General features: G+C 48.6%; 1 protein-coding gene across 4 annotated transcripts in view; it reads left to right on the top strand.

The window, feature by feature from the left end:
• btk (Bruton agammaglobulinemia tyrosine kinase) overlaps positions 1-18,053 on the top strand; it is a 216,173-nt gene that overhangs the window by 66,197 nt on the left and 131,923 nt on the right. Inside the window, exon 1 of one of the 4 annotated variants that reach the window (XM_038775529.1) lies at positions 12,169-12,187. The exons of the other annotated variants lie outside the window; for them this stretch is intronic. The gene's annotated coding sequence lies outside the window, so the exon portion shown is untranslated. Of the gene's footprint in view, positions 1-12,168; positions 12,188-18,053 lie in introns of those variants that run through there. 4 annotated transcript variants of the gene reach the window in all.

An 18,053-nucleotide genomic window follows, 5' to 3' on the forward strand; every position in this document is an offset into this window, starting at 1 on the left:
TGCTGCACTGTCAGAGACACAGCACTGAAAGACTGCTGCACTGTCAGAGACACAGCACTGAAAGACTGCTGCACTGTCAGACACAGCACTGAAAGAATGTTATTGTCAGAGACACAGCACTGAAAGACTGCTGCACTGTCAGAGACACAGCACTGAAAGAATGTTGCACTGTCAGAGACACAGCACTGAAAGAATGTTACACTGTCAGAGACACAGCTCTGAAAGAATATTACACTGTCAGAGACACTGCACTGAAAGAATGTTGCACTGTGAGAGAATCAGCACTGAAAGACTGCTGCACTGTCAGAGACACTGCACTGAAAGAATGTTGCACTGTGAGAGAATCAGCACTGAAAGACTGCTGCACTGTCAGAGACACTGCACTGAAAGAATGCTACACTCAGAAACACAGCACTGAAAGAATGTTGCACTGTCAGAGACACAGCACTGAAAGACCGCTGCACTGTCAGAGACACAGCACTGAAAGACTGCTGCACTGTCAGAGACACAGCACTGAAAGAATGCTGCACTGTCAGAGACACAGCACTGAAAGAATGTTACACTGTCAGAGACACAGCACTGAAAGACTGCTGCACTGTCAGAGACACAGCTCTGAAAGACTGCTGCACTGTCAGAGACACAGCTCTGAAAGACTGCTACACTGTTAGAGACACAGCACTGAAAGACTGCTGCACTGTCAGAGACACAGCACTGAAAGATTGCTGCACTGTCAGAGATACAGCACTGAAAGCGGGCTGCGCTGTCAGAGACACTGCACTGAAAGAATGTTGCACTGTCAGACACAGCACTGAAAGACTGCTGCACTGTCAGAGACACAGCTCTGAAAGAATGTTGCACTGTCAGAGACACAGCACTGAAAGAATGTTGCACTGTCAGAGACACAGCACTGAAAGAATGCTGCACTGTCAGAGCCACAGCACTGAAAGACTGCTGCACTGTCAGAGACACAGCACTGAAAGAATGCTGCACTGTCAGAGACACAGCACTGAAAGAATGCTGCACTGTCAGAGACACAGCACTGAAAGACTGCTGCACTGTCAGAGACACAGCACTGAAAGAATGTTGCACTGTCAGACACAGCACTGAAAGAATGCTACACTCAGAGACACAGCACTGAAAGAATGCTGCACTGTCAGAGACACAGCACTGAAAGACTGCTGCACTGTCAGAGACACAGCACTGAAAGACTGCTGCACTGTCAGACACAGCACTGAAAGAATGTTATTGTCAGAGACACAGCACTGAAAGACTGCTGCACTGTCAGACACAGCACTGAAAGACTGCTGCACTGTCAGAGACACAGCACTGAAAGAATGTTGCACTGTCAGAGACACAGCACTGAAAGAATGTTGCACTGTCAGAGACACAGCACTGAAAGAATGCTGCACTGTCAGAGACACAGCACTGAAAGAATGCTGCACTGTCAGAGACACAGCACTGAAAGACTGCTGCACTGTCAGAGACACAGCACTGAAAGAATATTACACTGTCAGACACAGCACTGAAAGATTGCTGCACTGTCAGAGACACAGCACTGAAAGACTGCTGCACTGTCAGAGACACAGCACTGAAAGACTGCTGCACTCTCAGAGACACAGCACTGAAAGAATGTTGCACTGTCAGAGACACAGCACTGAAAGAATGCTGCACTGTCAGACACAGCACTGAAAGAATGCTGCACTGTCAGAGACACAGCACTGAAAGAATGTTGCACTGTCAGACACAGCACTGAAAGAATGTTGCACTGTCAGAGACACAGCACTGAAAGAATGTTGCACTGTCAGAGACACAGCACTGAAAGAATGCTGCACTGTCAGAGACACAGCACTGAAAGAATGCTGCACTGTCAGAGACACAGCACTGAAAGACTGCTGCACTGTCAGAGACACAGCACTGAAAGAATGTTGCACTGTCAGACACAGCACTGAAAGAATGCTACACTCAGAGACACAGCACTGAAAGAATGCTGCACTGTCAGAGACACAGCACTGAAAGACTGCTGCACTGTCAGAGACACAGCACTGAAAGACTGCTGCACTGTCAGACACAGCACTGAAAGAATGTTATTGTCAGAGACACAGCACTGAAAGACTGCTGCACTGTCAGACACAGCACTGAAAGACTGCTGCACTGTCAGAGACACAGCACTGAAAGAATGTTGCACTGTCAGAGACACAGCACTGAAAGAATGTTGCACTGTCAGAGACACAGCACTGAAAGACTGCTGCTCTGTCAGAGACACAGCACTGAAAGAATGCTGCACTGTCAGAGACACAGCACTGAAAGACTGCTGCACTGTCAGAGACACAGCACTGAAAGAATATTACACTGTCAGACACAGCACTGAAAGATTGCTGCACTGTCAGAGACACAGCACTGAAAGACTGCTGCACTGTCAGAGACACAGCACTGAAAGACTGCTGCACTCTCAGAGACACAGCACTGAAAGAATGTTGCACTGTCAGACACAGCACTGAAAGAATGTTGCACTGTCAGAGACACAGCACTGAAAGAATGCTGCACTGTCAGAGACACAGCACTGAAAGAATGTTGCACTGTCAGACACAGCACTGAAAGAATGTTGCACTGTCAGAGACACAGCACTGAAAGAATGTTGCACTGTCAGAGACACAGCACTGAAAGAATGTTACACTGTCAGAGACACAGCTCTGAAAGAATATTACACTGTCAGAGACACTGCACTGAAAGAATGCTGCACTGTCAGAGACACAGCACTGAAAGAATGCTGCACTGTCAGAGACACAGCACTGAAAGAATGTTGCACTGTCAGACACAGCACTGAAAGAATGTTGCACTGTCAGAGACACAGCACTGAAAGAATGTTGCACTGTCAGAGACACAGCACTGAAAGAATGTTACACTGTCAGAGACACAGCTCTGAAAGAATATTACACTGTCAGAGACACTGCACTGAAAGAATGTTGCACTGTGAGAGAATCAGCACTGAAAGACTGCTGCACTGTCAGAGACACTGCACTGAAAGAATGTTGCACTGTGAGAGAATCAGCACTGAAAGACTGCTGCACTGTCAGAGACACTGCACTGAAAGAATGCTACACTCAGAAACACAGCACTGAAAGAATGTTGCACTGTCAGAGACACAGCACTGAAAGACCGCTGCACTGTCAGACACAGCACTGAAAGACTGCTGCACTGTCAGAGACACAGCACTGAAAGAATGCTGCACTGTCAGAGACACAGCACTGAAAGAATGTTACACTGTCAGAGACACAGCACTGAAAGACTGCTGCACTGTCAGAGACACAGCTCTGAAAGACTGCTGCACTGTCAGAGACACAGCTCTGAAAGACTGCTACACTGTTAGAGACACAGCACTGAAAGACTGCTGCACTGTCAGAGACACAGCACTGAAAGATTGCTGCACTGTCAGAGATACAGCACTGAAAGCGGGCTGCGCTGTCAGAGACACTGCACTGAAAGAATGTTACACTGTCAGAGACACAGCACTGAAAGACTGCTGCACTGTCAGACACAGCACTGAAAGACTGCTGCACTGTCAGAGACACAGCTCTGAAAGAATGTTGCACTGTCAGAGACACAGCACTGAAAGAATGTTGCACTGTCAGAGACACAGCACTGAAAGAATGCTGCACTGTCAGAGCCACAGCACTGAAAGACTGCTGCACTGTCAGAGACACAGCACTGAAAGAATGCTGCACTGTCAGAGACACAGCACTGAAAGACTGCTGCACTGTCAGAGACACAGCACTGAAAGAATGTTGCACTGTCAGACACAGCACTGAAAGAATGCTACACTCAGAGACACAGCACTGAAAGAATGCTGCACTGTCAGAGACACAGCACTGAAAGACTGCTGCACTGTCAGAGACACAGCACTGAAAGACTGCTGCACTGTCAGACACAGCACTGAAAGAATGTTATTGTCAGAGACACAGCACTGAAAGACTGCTGCACTGTCAGAGACACAGCACTGAAAGAATGTTGCACTGTCAGAGACACAGCACTGAAAGAATGTTACACTGTCAGAGACACAGCTCTGAAAGAATATTACACTGTCAGAGACACTGCACTGAAAGAATGTTGCACTGTGAGAGAATCAGCACTGAAAGACTGCTGCACTGTCAGAGACACTGCACTGAAAGAATGTTGCACTGTGAGAGAATCAGCACTGAAAGACTGCTGCACTGTCAGAGACACTGCACTGAAAGAATGCTACACTCAGAAACACAGCACTGAAAGAATGTTGCACTGTCAGAGACACCGCACTGAAAGACCGCTGCACTGTCAGAGACACAGCACTGAAAGACTGCTGCACTGTCAGAGACACAGCACTGAAAGAATGCTGCACTGTCAGAGACACAGCACTGAAAGAATGTTACACTGTCAGAGACACAGCACTGAAAGACTGCTGCACTGTCAGAGACACAGCTCTGAAAGACTGCTGCACTGTCAGAGACACAGCTCTGAAAGACTGCTGCACTGTTAGAGACACAGCACTGAAAGAATGTTGCACTGTCAGAGACACAGCACTGAAAGAATGTTACACTGTCAGAGACACAGCACTGAAAGACTGCTGCACTGTCAGAGACACAGCTCTGAAAGACTGCTGCACTGTCAGAGACACAGCTCTGAAAGACTGCTGCACTGTCAGAGACACAGCTCTGAAAGACTGCTGCACTGTCAGAGACACAGCTCTGAAAGACTGCTGCACTGTCAGAGACACAGCACTGAAAGATTGCTGCACTGTCAGAGATACAGCACTGAAAGCGGGCTGCGCTGTCAGAGACACTGCACTGAAAGAATGTTACACTGTCAGAGACACAGCACTGAAAGACTGCTGCACTGTCAGACACAGCACTGAAAGACTGCTGCACTGTCAGAGACACAGCTCTGAAAGAATGTTGCACTGTCAGAGACACAGCACTGAAAGAATGTTGCACTGTCAGAGACACAGCACTGAAAGAATGCTGCACTGTCAGAGCCACAGCACTGAAAGACTGCTGCACTGTCAGAGACACAGCACTGAAAGAATGCTGCACTGTCAGAGACACAGCACTGAAAGAATGCTGCACTGTCAGAGACACAGCACTGAAAGACTGCTGCACTGTCAGAGACACAGCACTGAAAGAATGTTGCACTGTCAGACACAGCACTGAAAGAATGCTACACTCAGAGACACAGCACTGAAAGAATGCTGCACTGTCAGAGACACAGCACTGAAAGACTGCTGCACTGTCAGAGACACAGCACTGAAAGACTGCTGCACTGTCAGACACAGCACTGAAAGAATGTTATTGTCAGAGACACAGCACTGAAAGACTGCTGCACTGTCAGACACAGCACTGAAAGACTGCTGCACTGTCAGAGACACAGCACTGAAAGAATGTTGCACTGTCAGAGACACAGCACTGAAAGAATGTTGCACTGTCAGAGACACAGCACTGAAAGAATGCTGCACTGTCAGAGACACAGCACTGAAAGAATGCTGCACTGTCAGAGACACAGCACTGAAAGACTGCTGCACTGTCAGAGACACAGCACTGAAAGAATATTACACTGTCAGACACAGCACTGAAAGATTGCTGCACTGTCAGAGACACAGCACTGAAAGACTGCTGCACTGTCAGAGACACAGCACTGAAAGAATGTTACACTGTCAGAGACACAGCACTGAAAGAATGTTGCACTGTCAGAGACACAGCACTGAAAGAATGCTGCACTGTCAGACACAGCACTGAAAGAATGCTGCACTGTCAGAGACACAGCACTGAAAGAATGTTGCACTGTCAGACACAGCACTGAAAGAATGTTGCACTGTCAGAGACACAGCACTGAAAGAATGTTACACTGTCAGAGACACAGCTCTGAAAGAATATTACACTGTCAGAGACACTGCACTGAAAGAATGTTGCACTGTGAGAGAATCAGCACTGAAAGACTGCTGCACTGTCAGAGACACTGCACTGAAAGAATGTTGCACTGTGAGAGAATCAGCACTGAAAGACTGCTGCACTGTCAGAGACACTGCACTGAAAGAATGCTACACTCAGAAACACAGCACTGAAAGAATGTTGCACTGTCAGAGACACAGCACTGAAAGACCGCTGCACTGTCAGACACAGCACTGAAAGACTGCTGCACTGTCAGAGACACAGCACTGAAAGAATGCTGCACTGTCAGAGACACAGCACTGAAAGAATGTTACACTGTCAGAGACACAGCACTGAAAGACTGCTGCACTGTCAGAGATACAGCTCTGAAAGAATGTTGCACTGTCAGAGACACAGCACTGAAAGAATGTTGCACTGTCAGAGACACAGCTCTGAAAGAATGTTGCACTGTCAGAGACACAGCACTGAAAGAATGTTGCACTGTCAGAGACACAGCACTGAAAGAATGCTGCACTGTCAGACACAGCACTGAAAGACTGCTGCACTGTCAGAGACACAGCTCTGAAAGAATGTTGCACTGTCAGAGACACAGCACTGAAAGAATGTTGCACTGTCAGAGACACAGCACTGAAAGAATGCTGCACTGTCAGAGCCACAGCACTGAACGACTGCTGCACTGTCAGAGACACAGCACTGAAAGAATGCTGCACTGTCAGAGACACAGCACTGAAAGAATGCTGCACTGTCAGAGACACAGCACTGAAAGACTGCTGCACTGTCAGAGACACAGCACTGAAAGAATGTTGCACTGTCAGACACAGCACTGAAAGAATGCTACACTCAGAGACACAGCACTGAAAGAATGCTGCACTGTCAGAGACACAGCACTGAAAGACTGCTGCACTGTCAGAGACACAGCACTGAAAGACTGCTGCACTGTCAGACACAGCACTGAAAGAATGTTATTGTCAGAGACACAGCACTGAAAGACTGCTGCACTGTCAGACACAGCACTGAAAGAATGCTGCACTGTCAGAGACACAGCACTGAAAGAATGTTGCACTGTCAGAGACACAGCACTGAAAGAATGCTGCACTGTCAGAGACACAGCACTGAAAGACTGCTGCACTGTCAGAGACACAGCACTGAAAGACTGCTGCACTGTCAGACACAGCACTGAAAGAATGTTATTGTCAGAGACACAGCACTGAAAGACTGCTGCACTGTCAGACACAGCACTGAAAGAATGCTGCACTGTCAGAGACACAGCACTGAAAGAATGTTGCACTGTCAGAGACACAGCACTGAAAGAATGCTGCACTGTCAGAGACACAGCACTGAAAGACTGCTGCACTGTCAGAGACACAGCACTGAAAGAATGTTGCACTGTCAGAGACACAGCACTGAAAGAATGTTGCACTGTCAGAGACACAGCACTGAAAGAATGCTGCACTGTCAGAGACACAGCACTGAAAGAATGCTGCACTGTCAGAGACACAGCACTGAAAGCGGGCTGCACTCTGGAAAATCAGAATCAACACCTGAGAAACCACAGCAATACAAAATTGATGCTGTCGCCGATAAATAGGGTGATGATCTCCACATCACACAGAATTTGAAGGTACCCACCTTTTCAGCAATAAGAACGTGTGAAGTGTGAGTGGAAATGATGTGTTAGAAAGCAGTTCAAAGGAATGAAATCGAGAATTAAAATGAGCTTTGAATGATTTCACATTTGTATTACCTGTACAGCAATTGGTTGTCTCTCTGTCTTTCTCACACAGTCACACTCCCTCTTTCTCTCCTTCTTTTTCACCCTTTCACTTTCCCTATATCTTTCTCACCTTTATATTTTCCCTCTATCATTCTTTCTCTCTCTGTTTTGTTTTCCCTCCTTGTATATTGCTATCTTTTCCCCATTCTTTCCTTATTCTGTTTTCCCTCTTTTGTTTTCCTGATATCTTTTCCCTCTCTCTCTCTCTCTCGTATTTTTTCTTTTCTCTTCCTTTCTCCAAGTTGTCAAGCTTCTCTGATTTGAATGTGTCAGAAGGGGGGCAGGGTAGCACAGTGTTTAGCACAGTTGCTTCACAGCTCTAGGGTCCCAGGTTCAATTCCTGGCTTGGGTCACGGCCTGTGCCGAGTTTGCACTTTCTCCCCGTGTCTGCGTAGGTTTCCTCCGGGTGCTCCGGTTTCCTCCCACAGTCCAAAGATGAGGTGAGGTTACTGGGTTATGGGGATAGAGTGGAGGTGTGGGCTTAGGTAGGGTGCTCTTTCCAAGGGCCGGTGAAGACCCGATGGGCTGAATGGCCTCCTTCTGTTCTGTAAATTCTATGATTCTAAGCTGTGATCAGGGTCGAGGTTGGCTCGTAAGGGACAGGTTTGAGGCCGTGCCTAGGCTGTGGCTAGTCAGACTGCAGGTGCTCTTGTGAACAGCTGAAGTGTCCTCTCTGAGGTCAAGAGGAAGTAAGTTAGGAAGGTCAGCAGCAGAAATCTAAATGATTTTACACAGAAGAATAAAAAGAGGAAGCAATTCTTGCACATGAGCAAGGGTAGAATCACAAAGTCTGTGGGTGGGTTTTTCAATGATTTTCCCGTCGGCTCTGCCGGAAAGTTCCCCACCGCTATTCAATGACAGTCACTTTTTTGGACCCTGGGAAGTTTCTCATTGGTTTAGCCCACACTTAGAATTTTTTAAGCACTGGGGAGCTGAATTCAGAGATCAGGCCAACATTTTGAAAGGGTGCCCCGATCTCTAAGTGAGCTTGTGGGTGGCAGTGCCAAGGTGCCAACTGGGCAGTGCCAAAGTGCCTGTGTTGCACGTGGGATCAGAGGTGAGCTGGCAAGATGGATACAGAACTGGCTAGGTCATAGACGGCAGAGAGTAGCAATGGAAGGGTGCTTTTCTGATTGGAGGGCTGTGACTAGTGGTGTTCCGCAGGGATCAGTGCTGGGACCTTTGCTGTTTGTAGTATATATAAATGATTTGGAGGAAAATGTAACTGGTCTGATTGGTAAGTTTGCGGACGTCACAAAGGTTGGTGGAATTGCGGATAGCGATGAGGACTGTCAGAGGAGACAGCAGGATTTAGATCGTTTGGAGACGGGCGGAGAGATGGCAGATGGAGTTTAATCCGGACAAATGTGAGGTAATGCATTTTGGAAGGTCTAATGGAGGTAGGGAATATACAGTAAATGGTAGAACCCTTAAGAGTATTGACAGTCAGAGAGATCTTGGTGTATAGGTCCATAGGTCACTGAAAGAGGCAACACAGGTGGAGAAGGTAGTCAAGAAGGCATACGGCATGCTTGCCTTCATTGGCCGGGGCATTGAGTATAAGAATTGGCAAGTCATGTTGCAGCTGTATAGAACCTTAGTTAGGCCACACTTGGAGTATAGTGTTCAATTTTGGTTGCCACACTACCAGAAGGATGTGGAGGCTTTAGAGAGGGTGCAGAAGAGATTTACCAGGATGTTGCCTGGTATGGAGGGCATTAGCTATGAGGAGAGGTTTAATAAATTTGGTTTGTTCTCGCTGGAACAAAGGAGGTTGAGGGGCGATCTGATAGAGGTCTACAAAATTATGAGGGGCATAGACAGAGTGGATAGTCAGAGACATTTTCCCAGGGTAGAAGGGTCAATTAAAGGGGGCATAGGTTTAAGGTGCGAGGAGCAAGGTTTAGGGGAGATGTACAAGGTACAGAGAGTAGTGAGTGCCTGGAACTCGCTGCTGGAGGAGGTGGTGGAAGCAGGGACGATAGCGACATTTAAGTGGCATCTTGACAAATACATGAATAGGATGGGAATAGAGGGATACGGACCCCGGAAGTGAAGAAGATTTTTGTTTAGATGGGCAGCATGGTCGTTGCAGGCTTGGAGGGCCGAAGGGCCTGTTCCTGTGCTATACGTTTCTTTGTTCTTTGTTGTTCTTTGTTTCAGGGGGAGGACCAGGGAGCCACCCTGCACTGACCCTGACCACTCAGGGATTTCCAATACCCTGGAAGACCCCCTTTGTGCCATTCTGCCTGTCCATATATGTGTGGACCAGTACTGAATGGTGCCCACTGCAGCCTCACTGGGGAGGCCTGTGGATCCCATGAGGCGGGTGGATCCAGAGTAAGGTCGCCAAAGTCGATTTAAAACCGGCTTCGCCGCGCGCCATTTGGCCTGTGTTTCTGACTCAGATGTCTTGCGGTGAATCCCATGAGGCATGAAGACCCCCGGGAAGCTCGCGAGAGGGCTCTCCTGGCATTCACCGGCTGCACTGCGCTCGAAAGAGAGCGCAACGTGGCCGGTGGGTCACGCCCTGTGTCGTTGAAAGTTCACTGCGGGATTTGAAAGCTGGCCCATGTCAGATGAGCCAGCAGGAAGCATTCGGACACCGAATGCAATTGTGATCCTCTCACGAGTCAACTCTTCATTTTTATAGCATCTTTCACCAGCTTGGGTTATCGCAAAGCATTTCACAACCAATGGTACACTTTTAAAGAGTCCTCGCTCTTGCAATGGGGAAAATACAGCAGCCATTTTTTGCGCAGCAAGACTCCACAAACATCAGTGTGATAATGACCGGATAACCTGATTGAGTGCTATTGGTTGAGGGATAAATGTTGACTTGGTTGCTTCTGGTAGCTTTCCGTTTAATCAGACCATGGTTTGGGCCATGGTGGTCAGTTCTGTGTTAAACATCACCCAATGAGGCTCTGGAGTCCCACTCTGGTGTGTTATTTACTGCAAAGGTAGACAGTGGGTTGAGATGATGCACGTTTCGCTGGCTTTTTCTCCAGGCCTCTGCTCAGCCGGATGAGCTTCCCGTTTCTGCTCACCTCTTCCAATGCCCTTCCAAATAGTCTAGTCCCCAGAGGTCACAGCCACCATTGACCTTTTCCAAGAGCTGTCAGTGTCAATGCCCGCCATCTTCGAAACTCACTTGTAGATATCCTTGTAACAGAGGGATGGCCAGCCAGGAGGTCGTGGTCCAGCGGTCAGTTCACCATCCAGGTGGTCTTTGGGTACACGGCTGTCGTCCAGCTGGTGATCGCGCTGAGCCAATGCGGACATTGTTGACTTAGCAATGAGTGCATGCTGTTATAGAATTTGTAAGGTTACTTCCTGTTGTTCCTGTTTATTCCCTTATTTCCTCTTTCTTTTAGTTTTGCATTTATATTTTTGATTCATGAATGTTTAACGGTCAAGTGACTTTAAGGCAAAACAGCCTGTACCTTTAATTCAAACAGAAAGGTCCAGAAGGCTGTGCGTTTTTAGGCTGGTGATTGCATCCTGGTTGACATCAGTGATTTTTTTTTTTTAAATTTAGAGTACCCAATTCATTTTTTTTTCCAATTAAGGGGCAATTTAGCGTGGCCAATTCACCTACCCTGCACATCCTTTGGGTTGTGGGGACGAAACCCACGCAAACACGGGGAGAATGTGCAAACTCCACACGGACAGTGACCCAGAGCCGGGTTCGAACCTGGGACCTCGGCGCCGTGAGGTTGACATCAGTGATGACTTAGTTTGATTGATTTGGCTGATGGCCCAAATACATTGGCCCAAAAGGCTGTGCTCTGCCCGGTAACAGGTGGTGAATGGATCTGATCCCACTGGAATGTTTCAAAGCATCAAGCACTGATGTTTGGTATCAGTTTGACTCCTGACAGATGTGAGGAAGAATTTCATAGAATTTACAGTGCAGAAGGCAGCCACTCGGCCTATTGAGTCTGCACCGCCTCTTGGATAGAGCACCTTACCCAAGCCCACACCTCCACCTCATTCAAATAACCCAGTAACCCCACCCCACCTTTTGGACACTAAGGGCAATTTAGCATGGCCAATCCACCTAACCTGCACATCTTTGGACTGTGGGAGGAAACCGGAGCATCCGAAGGAAACTCAGACAGACACGGGGAGAACGTGCAGACTCTGCACAGACAGTGACCCAAGCCGGGAATCGAACCTGGGACCCTGGAGCTGTGAAGCAACTGTGCTAACTACTATGCTACTGTGCTCCCCTTTAGGAAGGACTGCTGTCCTCTCCCCTCTCTGTTTTCTCCAGAAAGGCTGTATTTCTGAACTGGCAGGGGGCCTGGATGAATCTACGTACAGGGGAACCATTCCAGGTTGTGCAAGCAGGGGAGAAGCAAACAACTCTTTCTGCAGAAAAGCTGATGTGAACTGACCTACTTTCACTCCAGAAAAGGCAAAGGCCTGGAGATAAATCACAAACTGAAATCAGAGTTTGATGTGAAGCAAAGGGGCCTCTCCAGGAAAATATGTGAGTGCATTACTAAACCACAGAGAAGATCATTACAGGCTGCAAACCAAGAACTTTGAATACCAGCATGGTGTGAAGAAAGTGTACTAAATAGCCAACATTAGAAGCAAAGAACCTTTGACCTTTATCCTTATTATTTTTCTCCCTTCATCCCCCCTGTGTTTGTATGTCTTGTGTGTGTGTAGGTAGAGGGTGGGACAGTTACGGGGGAAATAGGTTAGCTTGTTGTTATCCACTGTGTTTACTTCATATTTAATCATTAGTTTTGTTATAAATAAACTAATTACGTTTCACCTTACAAACCTGGGGGGATTCTCCGACCCACCGCCTGCCCCCGCCGTGTCCCGAATTCTCCGCCCCCCGAGATTCAGCGGGGGCGGGAATCGCGCCACGCCGGTCGGTGGGCCCCCCGCGGCGATTCTCCGGCCCGCGATGGGCCAAAGTCCCGCCGCTGACTAGCCTCTCCCGCCAGCGTGGATTAAACCACCTCTCTTACCGGCGGGATTGGCGGCGCGGGCGGGTACCGGGGTCCTGGGGGGGGGGGGGAGCGGGGCGATGTGACCCCGGGGGGGTGCTCCCACGGTGGCCTGGCCCGTGATCGGGGCCTACCGATCGGCGGGCAGGCCTGTGCCGTGGGGGCACTCCTTTTGTTCTGCCTTCGCCATGGTCTTCACCATGGAGGCAGACCCCCTCCCCTGTGCATGCGCCGGTATGAAGTCAGCAGCCGCTGACGCTCCGGCGCATGCGCGGACTTCCGCCGGCCGGTGAAGTTCTTTCGGCCCCGGCTGGCGTGGCGCCAAAGGCCGTTCACGCCGGCCGGCGGAGTGGGAACCACTCCGTCGCGGGCTTAGCCCCTCAATGTGAGGGCTTGGCCCCTAAAGGTGCGGCCCGACGCCAGAGTGGTTCACGCCACTCCAACACGTCGGGACCCCCCGCCCCGCTGGGTAGGAGAGAATCCCGGCCAAGGTGACTTTTATTATTGAGCAGCCAAGGGAAAAGACTTCTAGAATTTTGATAGGAATTATTTGTTAATTCAATTGTGATGCACGTGGGGCTGGAATTGACTGTGTACTTGCCCAGGATGGCTTAACACGTCATAGAAATCCTACAGTTTAGGAGTAGGCCTTTCAGCCCATTGGTCCTACACCAATCTTGTGAAATAGCACCCCAACTAGGCCCACTTCTTCACCCTATCCTTGTAACCCCAGCTAATCTTTTGGAGACAAAGGGACAATCAGAATGGGCAATCCATCTACCCTGCACATCTTTTGACTGCAGGAGAAAACTGGAGCACCCAGAGGCAATGCAGGCAGACACGGGGAGAACGTGCAAACTCCACACAGACAGTCACCCAAGGTTGGAATCGATCTTGGGTCCCTGGTGCTGTTAGGTAGCAGTGATGACCATTATGCCACCCCGGGAGCTCTGATTTGGTGACCTTGCACTGTCTAGAGATGTCGAGGATACATCTGAGAAGGTGAAGGTTGAAACTGTCCAGCCATTTCTGCTGGGAAACATATGGGGCGGGATTCTCCGTTTCTGAGACTAAGTGCTGACGCCGACACAGAATTCATGGAGTTCCCCGACAGCCGCACCTGGACTGATTCAGCTACTATTAAGGAACTAGGACCGGTGCCACGTGTAACACAAATGAGAAATGGTGTGGGATTTGCCAGTTTTGTGATTGACACTCAGGAGGCTGACAAGCTGCAGCCGCACATACACATTACAATCCCCACACGCACTTATCCCAGCCAACAAGATGGCACTGGTTGTGCTGGAGCAGGTCCATATAGCTGAGGGTTCTGCTGGGGCCAGTGGGCGCTAAGGGTGGACACCCATGCGACCCGTGCCCTAAGTTCACTGTGGGCTGTCAGTGACGTGTGCAGCTGCATGGCTGCCTTTCCGGCTGTGACAATGGTGTTCTGTGGCTGTCCACCCCAACCCCACAGCCCACCTCCTGGCCACTTCCCACTGTTCCCCTCGGCCCCCCTGGCTGGCGGTAGAACTGTCAGCACACTATGCAAATGTTGGACACTTTCCAAACCCTCCCTCTCTCTCTCCCTCAGCAGTCATGACACCAGTTTCACAATTTTTAAAAATAAATTTCGAGCACCCAATTTTTTTTTTCCAATAAAGGGGCAATTTAGCGTGGCCATTCCACCTAACCTGCATATCTTTGGGTTGTGGGGGTGAAACCCATGCAGACATGGGGAGAATGTGCAAACTCCACACAGACAGTGACCCAGGGCCGGGATTCGAACCCGGGTCCTCAGCGCCACAGTCCCAGTGCTATCCACTGCGCCACATGCTGCCCTCAGTTTCATGATTTTCAAAAGCACAAGTGAACCGCACCATCGGATACTCGGCCCATTGGAGGCGGAGAATCGCGGACGCCACGGAGAAAAACGGGTCAGGCCCGTTAATGATATGCAGTTCGGAACGTGCATTCCGGACCGCATTGACGCCGCTGTTGAGGTGACGGAGAATTGTGTTTTGCCGTCAAATCGGCGCCTGTTGTGATTTGGGCAGCAGAACCGATTCTCCGCCCAATCGCGTTCCGCGATTTCCACGACAGCCAACGGAGAATCCCGCCCTTGTTGTCCAGGTCTCACCACTGTAGAGGAGGCTTGGCAAACCCACAGTTTGGTCAGGGCAACAAGGATAATTCCCTTGCTCTTTTTAAAATATTGCCATGAGATATTTTACATCCACCAGAGATGGAGCCTTGATTTAATGTCTCATCTGAAAGTTGGTACCTCCGACAGTGTTGCACTCCCCCATGGCTGCACTGGAACGTAAGTAATGATTAGGTGTTTAAGTCTTTGAAATGAAACTTGAACCCACAGTGACAGATCCAGAGTGGAAAGAGAGTGCCCCCACTGAATCAGTGCTGAGATCTGTTGGTATTTCATGGGCCTGTCGAGTGGATAATTTACGTTCCCCTCTGGTGGGTTTGAAGGGGAGGTGGGGAGGGGGGGGTGGGGAGATTTAGATGGCCTTCTCACAGGGCTCTCACCTGCCCCTACTTCACAATTTTACATGGGAACAGATGAGGATGAGGTTGTTCCCCCTCCACCCCCCAACACCAATTGAGGCTCTTAGATGACTAATTAATGACCAGCTATGATCAGTTAAGGGAAGTTTCCTGCTCAGCCTCGATTTTCAGACAGGCAGGAGGAGCTCATGAGCAAGGGATGTTCAAAAAGTGACCCTTACCAGGCCGGGATGTGTTTGTTGGAGGGCAGTATTGTCAAGTGTGTGTTTATTCTGTGGGAGTATTTTCAAGGATGTTTTTGGTGTGGGGCAGTATTGTCAGGGATAAGTTGTTGTGGGGCAGGATTGTTGGGATGTATTTGTTGTGAGGCAGTATTGTCGGGGATGTGTATTTGTTGGCAGTATTGTTGGGGATGTGTATTTGTTGGCAGTATTGTCGGGAATGTGTATTTGTTGGGCCGTATTGTTGGGGATGTGTATTTGTTGGGCAGTATTGTCAGGGATGCGTTTGTATTGGGGCAGTATTGTTGGGATGAGTTTGTATTGAGGCAGTATTGTTGCAATGTGTTTGTTGTGGGACAGTACTGTCGGGGATGAGTTTGGTGTGGGGCAGTATTTTCAGGATGTGTTTGTTGTGGGGCAGTATTGTCAAGGATGTGTTTGTTGTGGTGTAATACTGTCAGGGATGTGGTTTTTGGGGAGTAGTATTGTGCAAGATGTGGCTGCTGTGGGGCAGTATTGCCAGGATGTGTTTGTTGTGGGACAGTATTGTCGGATATGTGTTTGTCGATGGGCAGTATGGTCGGGCATGAGTTTTTCTTGTGGGGCAGTAATGTCAGATGTGCATGGCAGTAATGTAGGGATGTGTTTGTTATGGGCCAGTATTGTCGGGATGTGTTTGATGTGGGGCAGTATTATGCGAGATATGTCTGCTGTGGGGCAATATTGTCAGGATGTGATTGTTGTGGGGCAGTGTTGTCAGGATGGGTTTGTTGTAGAGCAGTATTGTGCAAGATGTGGCTGCTGTGGGGCAGTATTGCCAGGATGTGTTTGTTGTGGGACAGTATTGTCGGATATGTGTTTGTTGTGGGACAGTATTGTTGGGGATGTGTATGCTGTGGGGCAATATTGTCAAGTATATGTGTGCTGTGTGACAGTACAGTCAGGGATGTGTTTGTTGTGGGGCAGTATTTTTGAGATGTGTTTGTCGATGGGCAGTATGGTCGGGCATGAGTTTTTCTTGGGGGGCAGTAATGTCGGATGTGTATGGCAGTAATGTAGGGATGTGTTTGTTATGGGCCAGTATTGTCGGGATGTGTTTGATGTGGGGCAGTATTGTGCGAGATATGTCTGCTGTGGGGCAATATTGTCAGGATGTGTTTGTTGTGGGGCAGTATTGTAGGGATGTGTTTGTTGTGGAGCAGTATCGACGGGATGTGTTTGTTATGGGGCAGTATTGTCGGGATGTGTTTGTTGTGAGGCAGTATTGTCAGGATGAGATTGTTGTGAGGCAGTATTGTCAGGATGAGATTGTTGTGGGGCAGTATTGTCAGGATGTGTTTGTTGTGAGGCAGTATTGTCAGGATGAGATTGTTGTGAGGCAGTATTGTCAGGATGAGATTGTTGTGAGGCAGTATTGTCAGGATGAGATTGTTGTGAGGCTGTATTGTCAGGATGAGATTGTTGTGAGGCAGTATTGTCAGGATGAGATTGTTGTGGGGCAGTATTGTCAGGAATGAGTTCGTTTTGGGGCACAATTGTTGGAATGTGTTTATTGTGGAGCAATATTGTCAGGGATAAGTATGCTTTGAGGCAGTATTGTCGGGATGTGTTTGTTAAGGCGCACTGCTATGTGAGATGTGACTGCTGTGTGGCAGTATTGTGGGGATGCGTTTGGTGTGGGCAATGTTTTTGGGATGAGATTGTTTTGGGGCATTATTGTAAAGGATCTGTTTATTGTGCGGCTGTATTGTCGGGAATTAGTTTGTTTTGGGGCCAAATTATCGGAATGTGATTGTTGTGGGGCAGTATTGTCAGGGATGAGTTTGCTTTGAGGCAGTATTGTCGGGATGTGTGTTTTGAGGGCCAGGATTGTTGGGATGTGTTTGTTGTGGGACAATATTGTTGGGATGTATATTTTATGGAGCAGTATTGTTGGGATGTGTTTCATGTGGGACAGTATTGTCGGGGATGGGTTTGTTGTGAGGGTATAGTCGGGATGTGTTTGTTGTGGGGCAGTATTGTCGGGGATGTGTTTGTTGTGCGGCAGTGTTGTCGGGATGTGTTTGTTGTGCGGCAGTGTTGTCGGGATGTGTTTGTTGTGGGGCAGTGTTGTCGGGGTGTGTTTGTTGTTGTGCAGTATTATCAGGATGTGTTTGTTGTGGGGCAGCATTGTTGTGATGTGTATGTTGTGGGGCAATATTGTCTGGATGTGTTTGTTGTGAGGCAGTAGTGTCGGGATGAGTTTGCTTTGAGGCAGTATTGTCGGGATGTGTGTTTTGAGGGCCAGGATTGTTGGGATGTGTTTGTTGTGGGGCAATATTGTTGGGATGTATATGTTGTGGAGCACTATTGTCAGGATGTGTTTCATGTGGGACAGTATTGTCGGAAGGATGTGCTGACCTCGGAAGGGGCCAGAGGAGGTTCACAAGAATGATCCCCGGAATGAAGAGCTTGCTGTCTGAGGAACAGTTGAGGACTCTGGGTCTGTATTCGTTGGAGTTTAGAAGGATGAGGGGGAGATCTTATTGAAACTTGCAGAATACTGCGAGGCCTGGATAGAATGGACATGGAGAGGATGTTTCCACTTGTAGGAAAAACTAAAACCAGAGGACACCACCTAAGAATAAAGGGACGATCCTTTAAAACA

Source organism: Scyliorhinus canicula, chromosome 17, assembly GCF_902713615.1.
Source record: "Scyliorhinus canicula chromosome 17, sScyCan1.1, whole genome shotgun sequence".
NCBI classification, from domain to species: domain Eukaryota; kingdom Metazoa; phylum Chordata; class Chondrichthyes; order Carcharhiniformes; family Scyliorhinidae; genus Scyliorhinus; species Scyliorhinus canicula.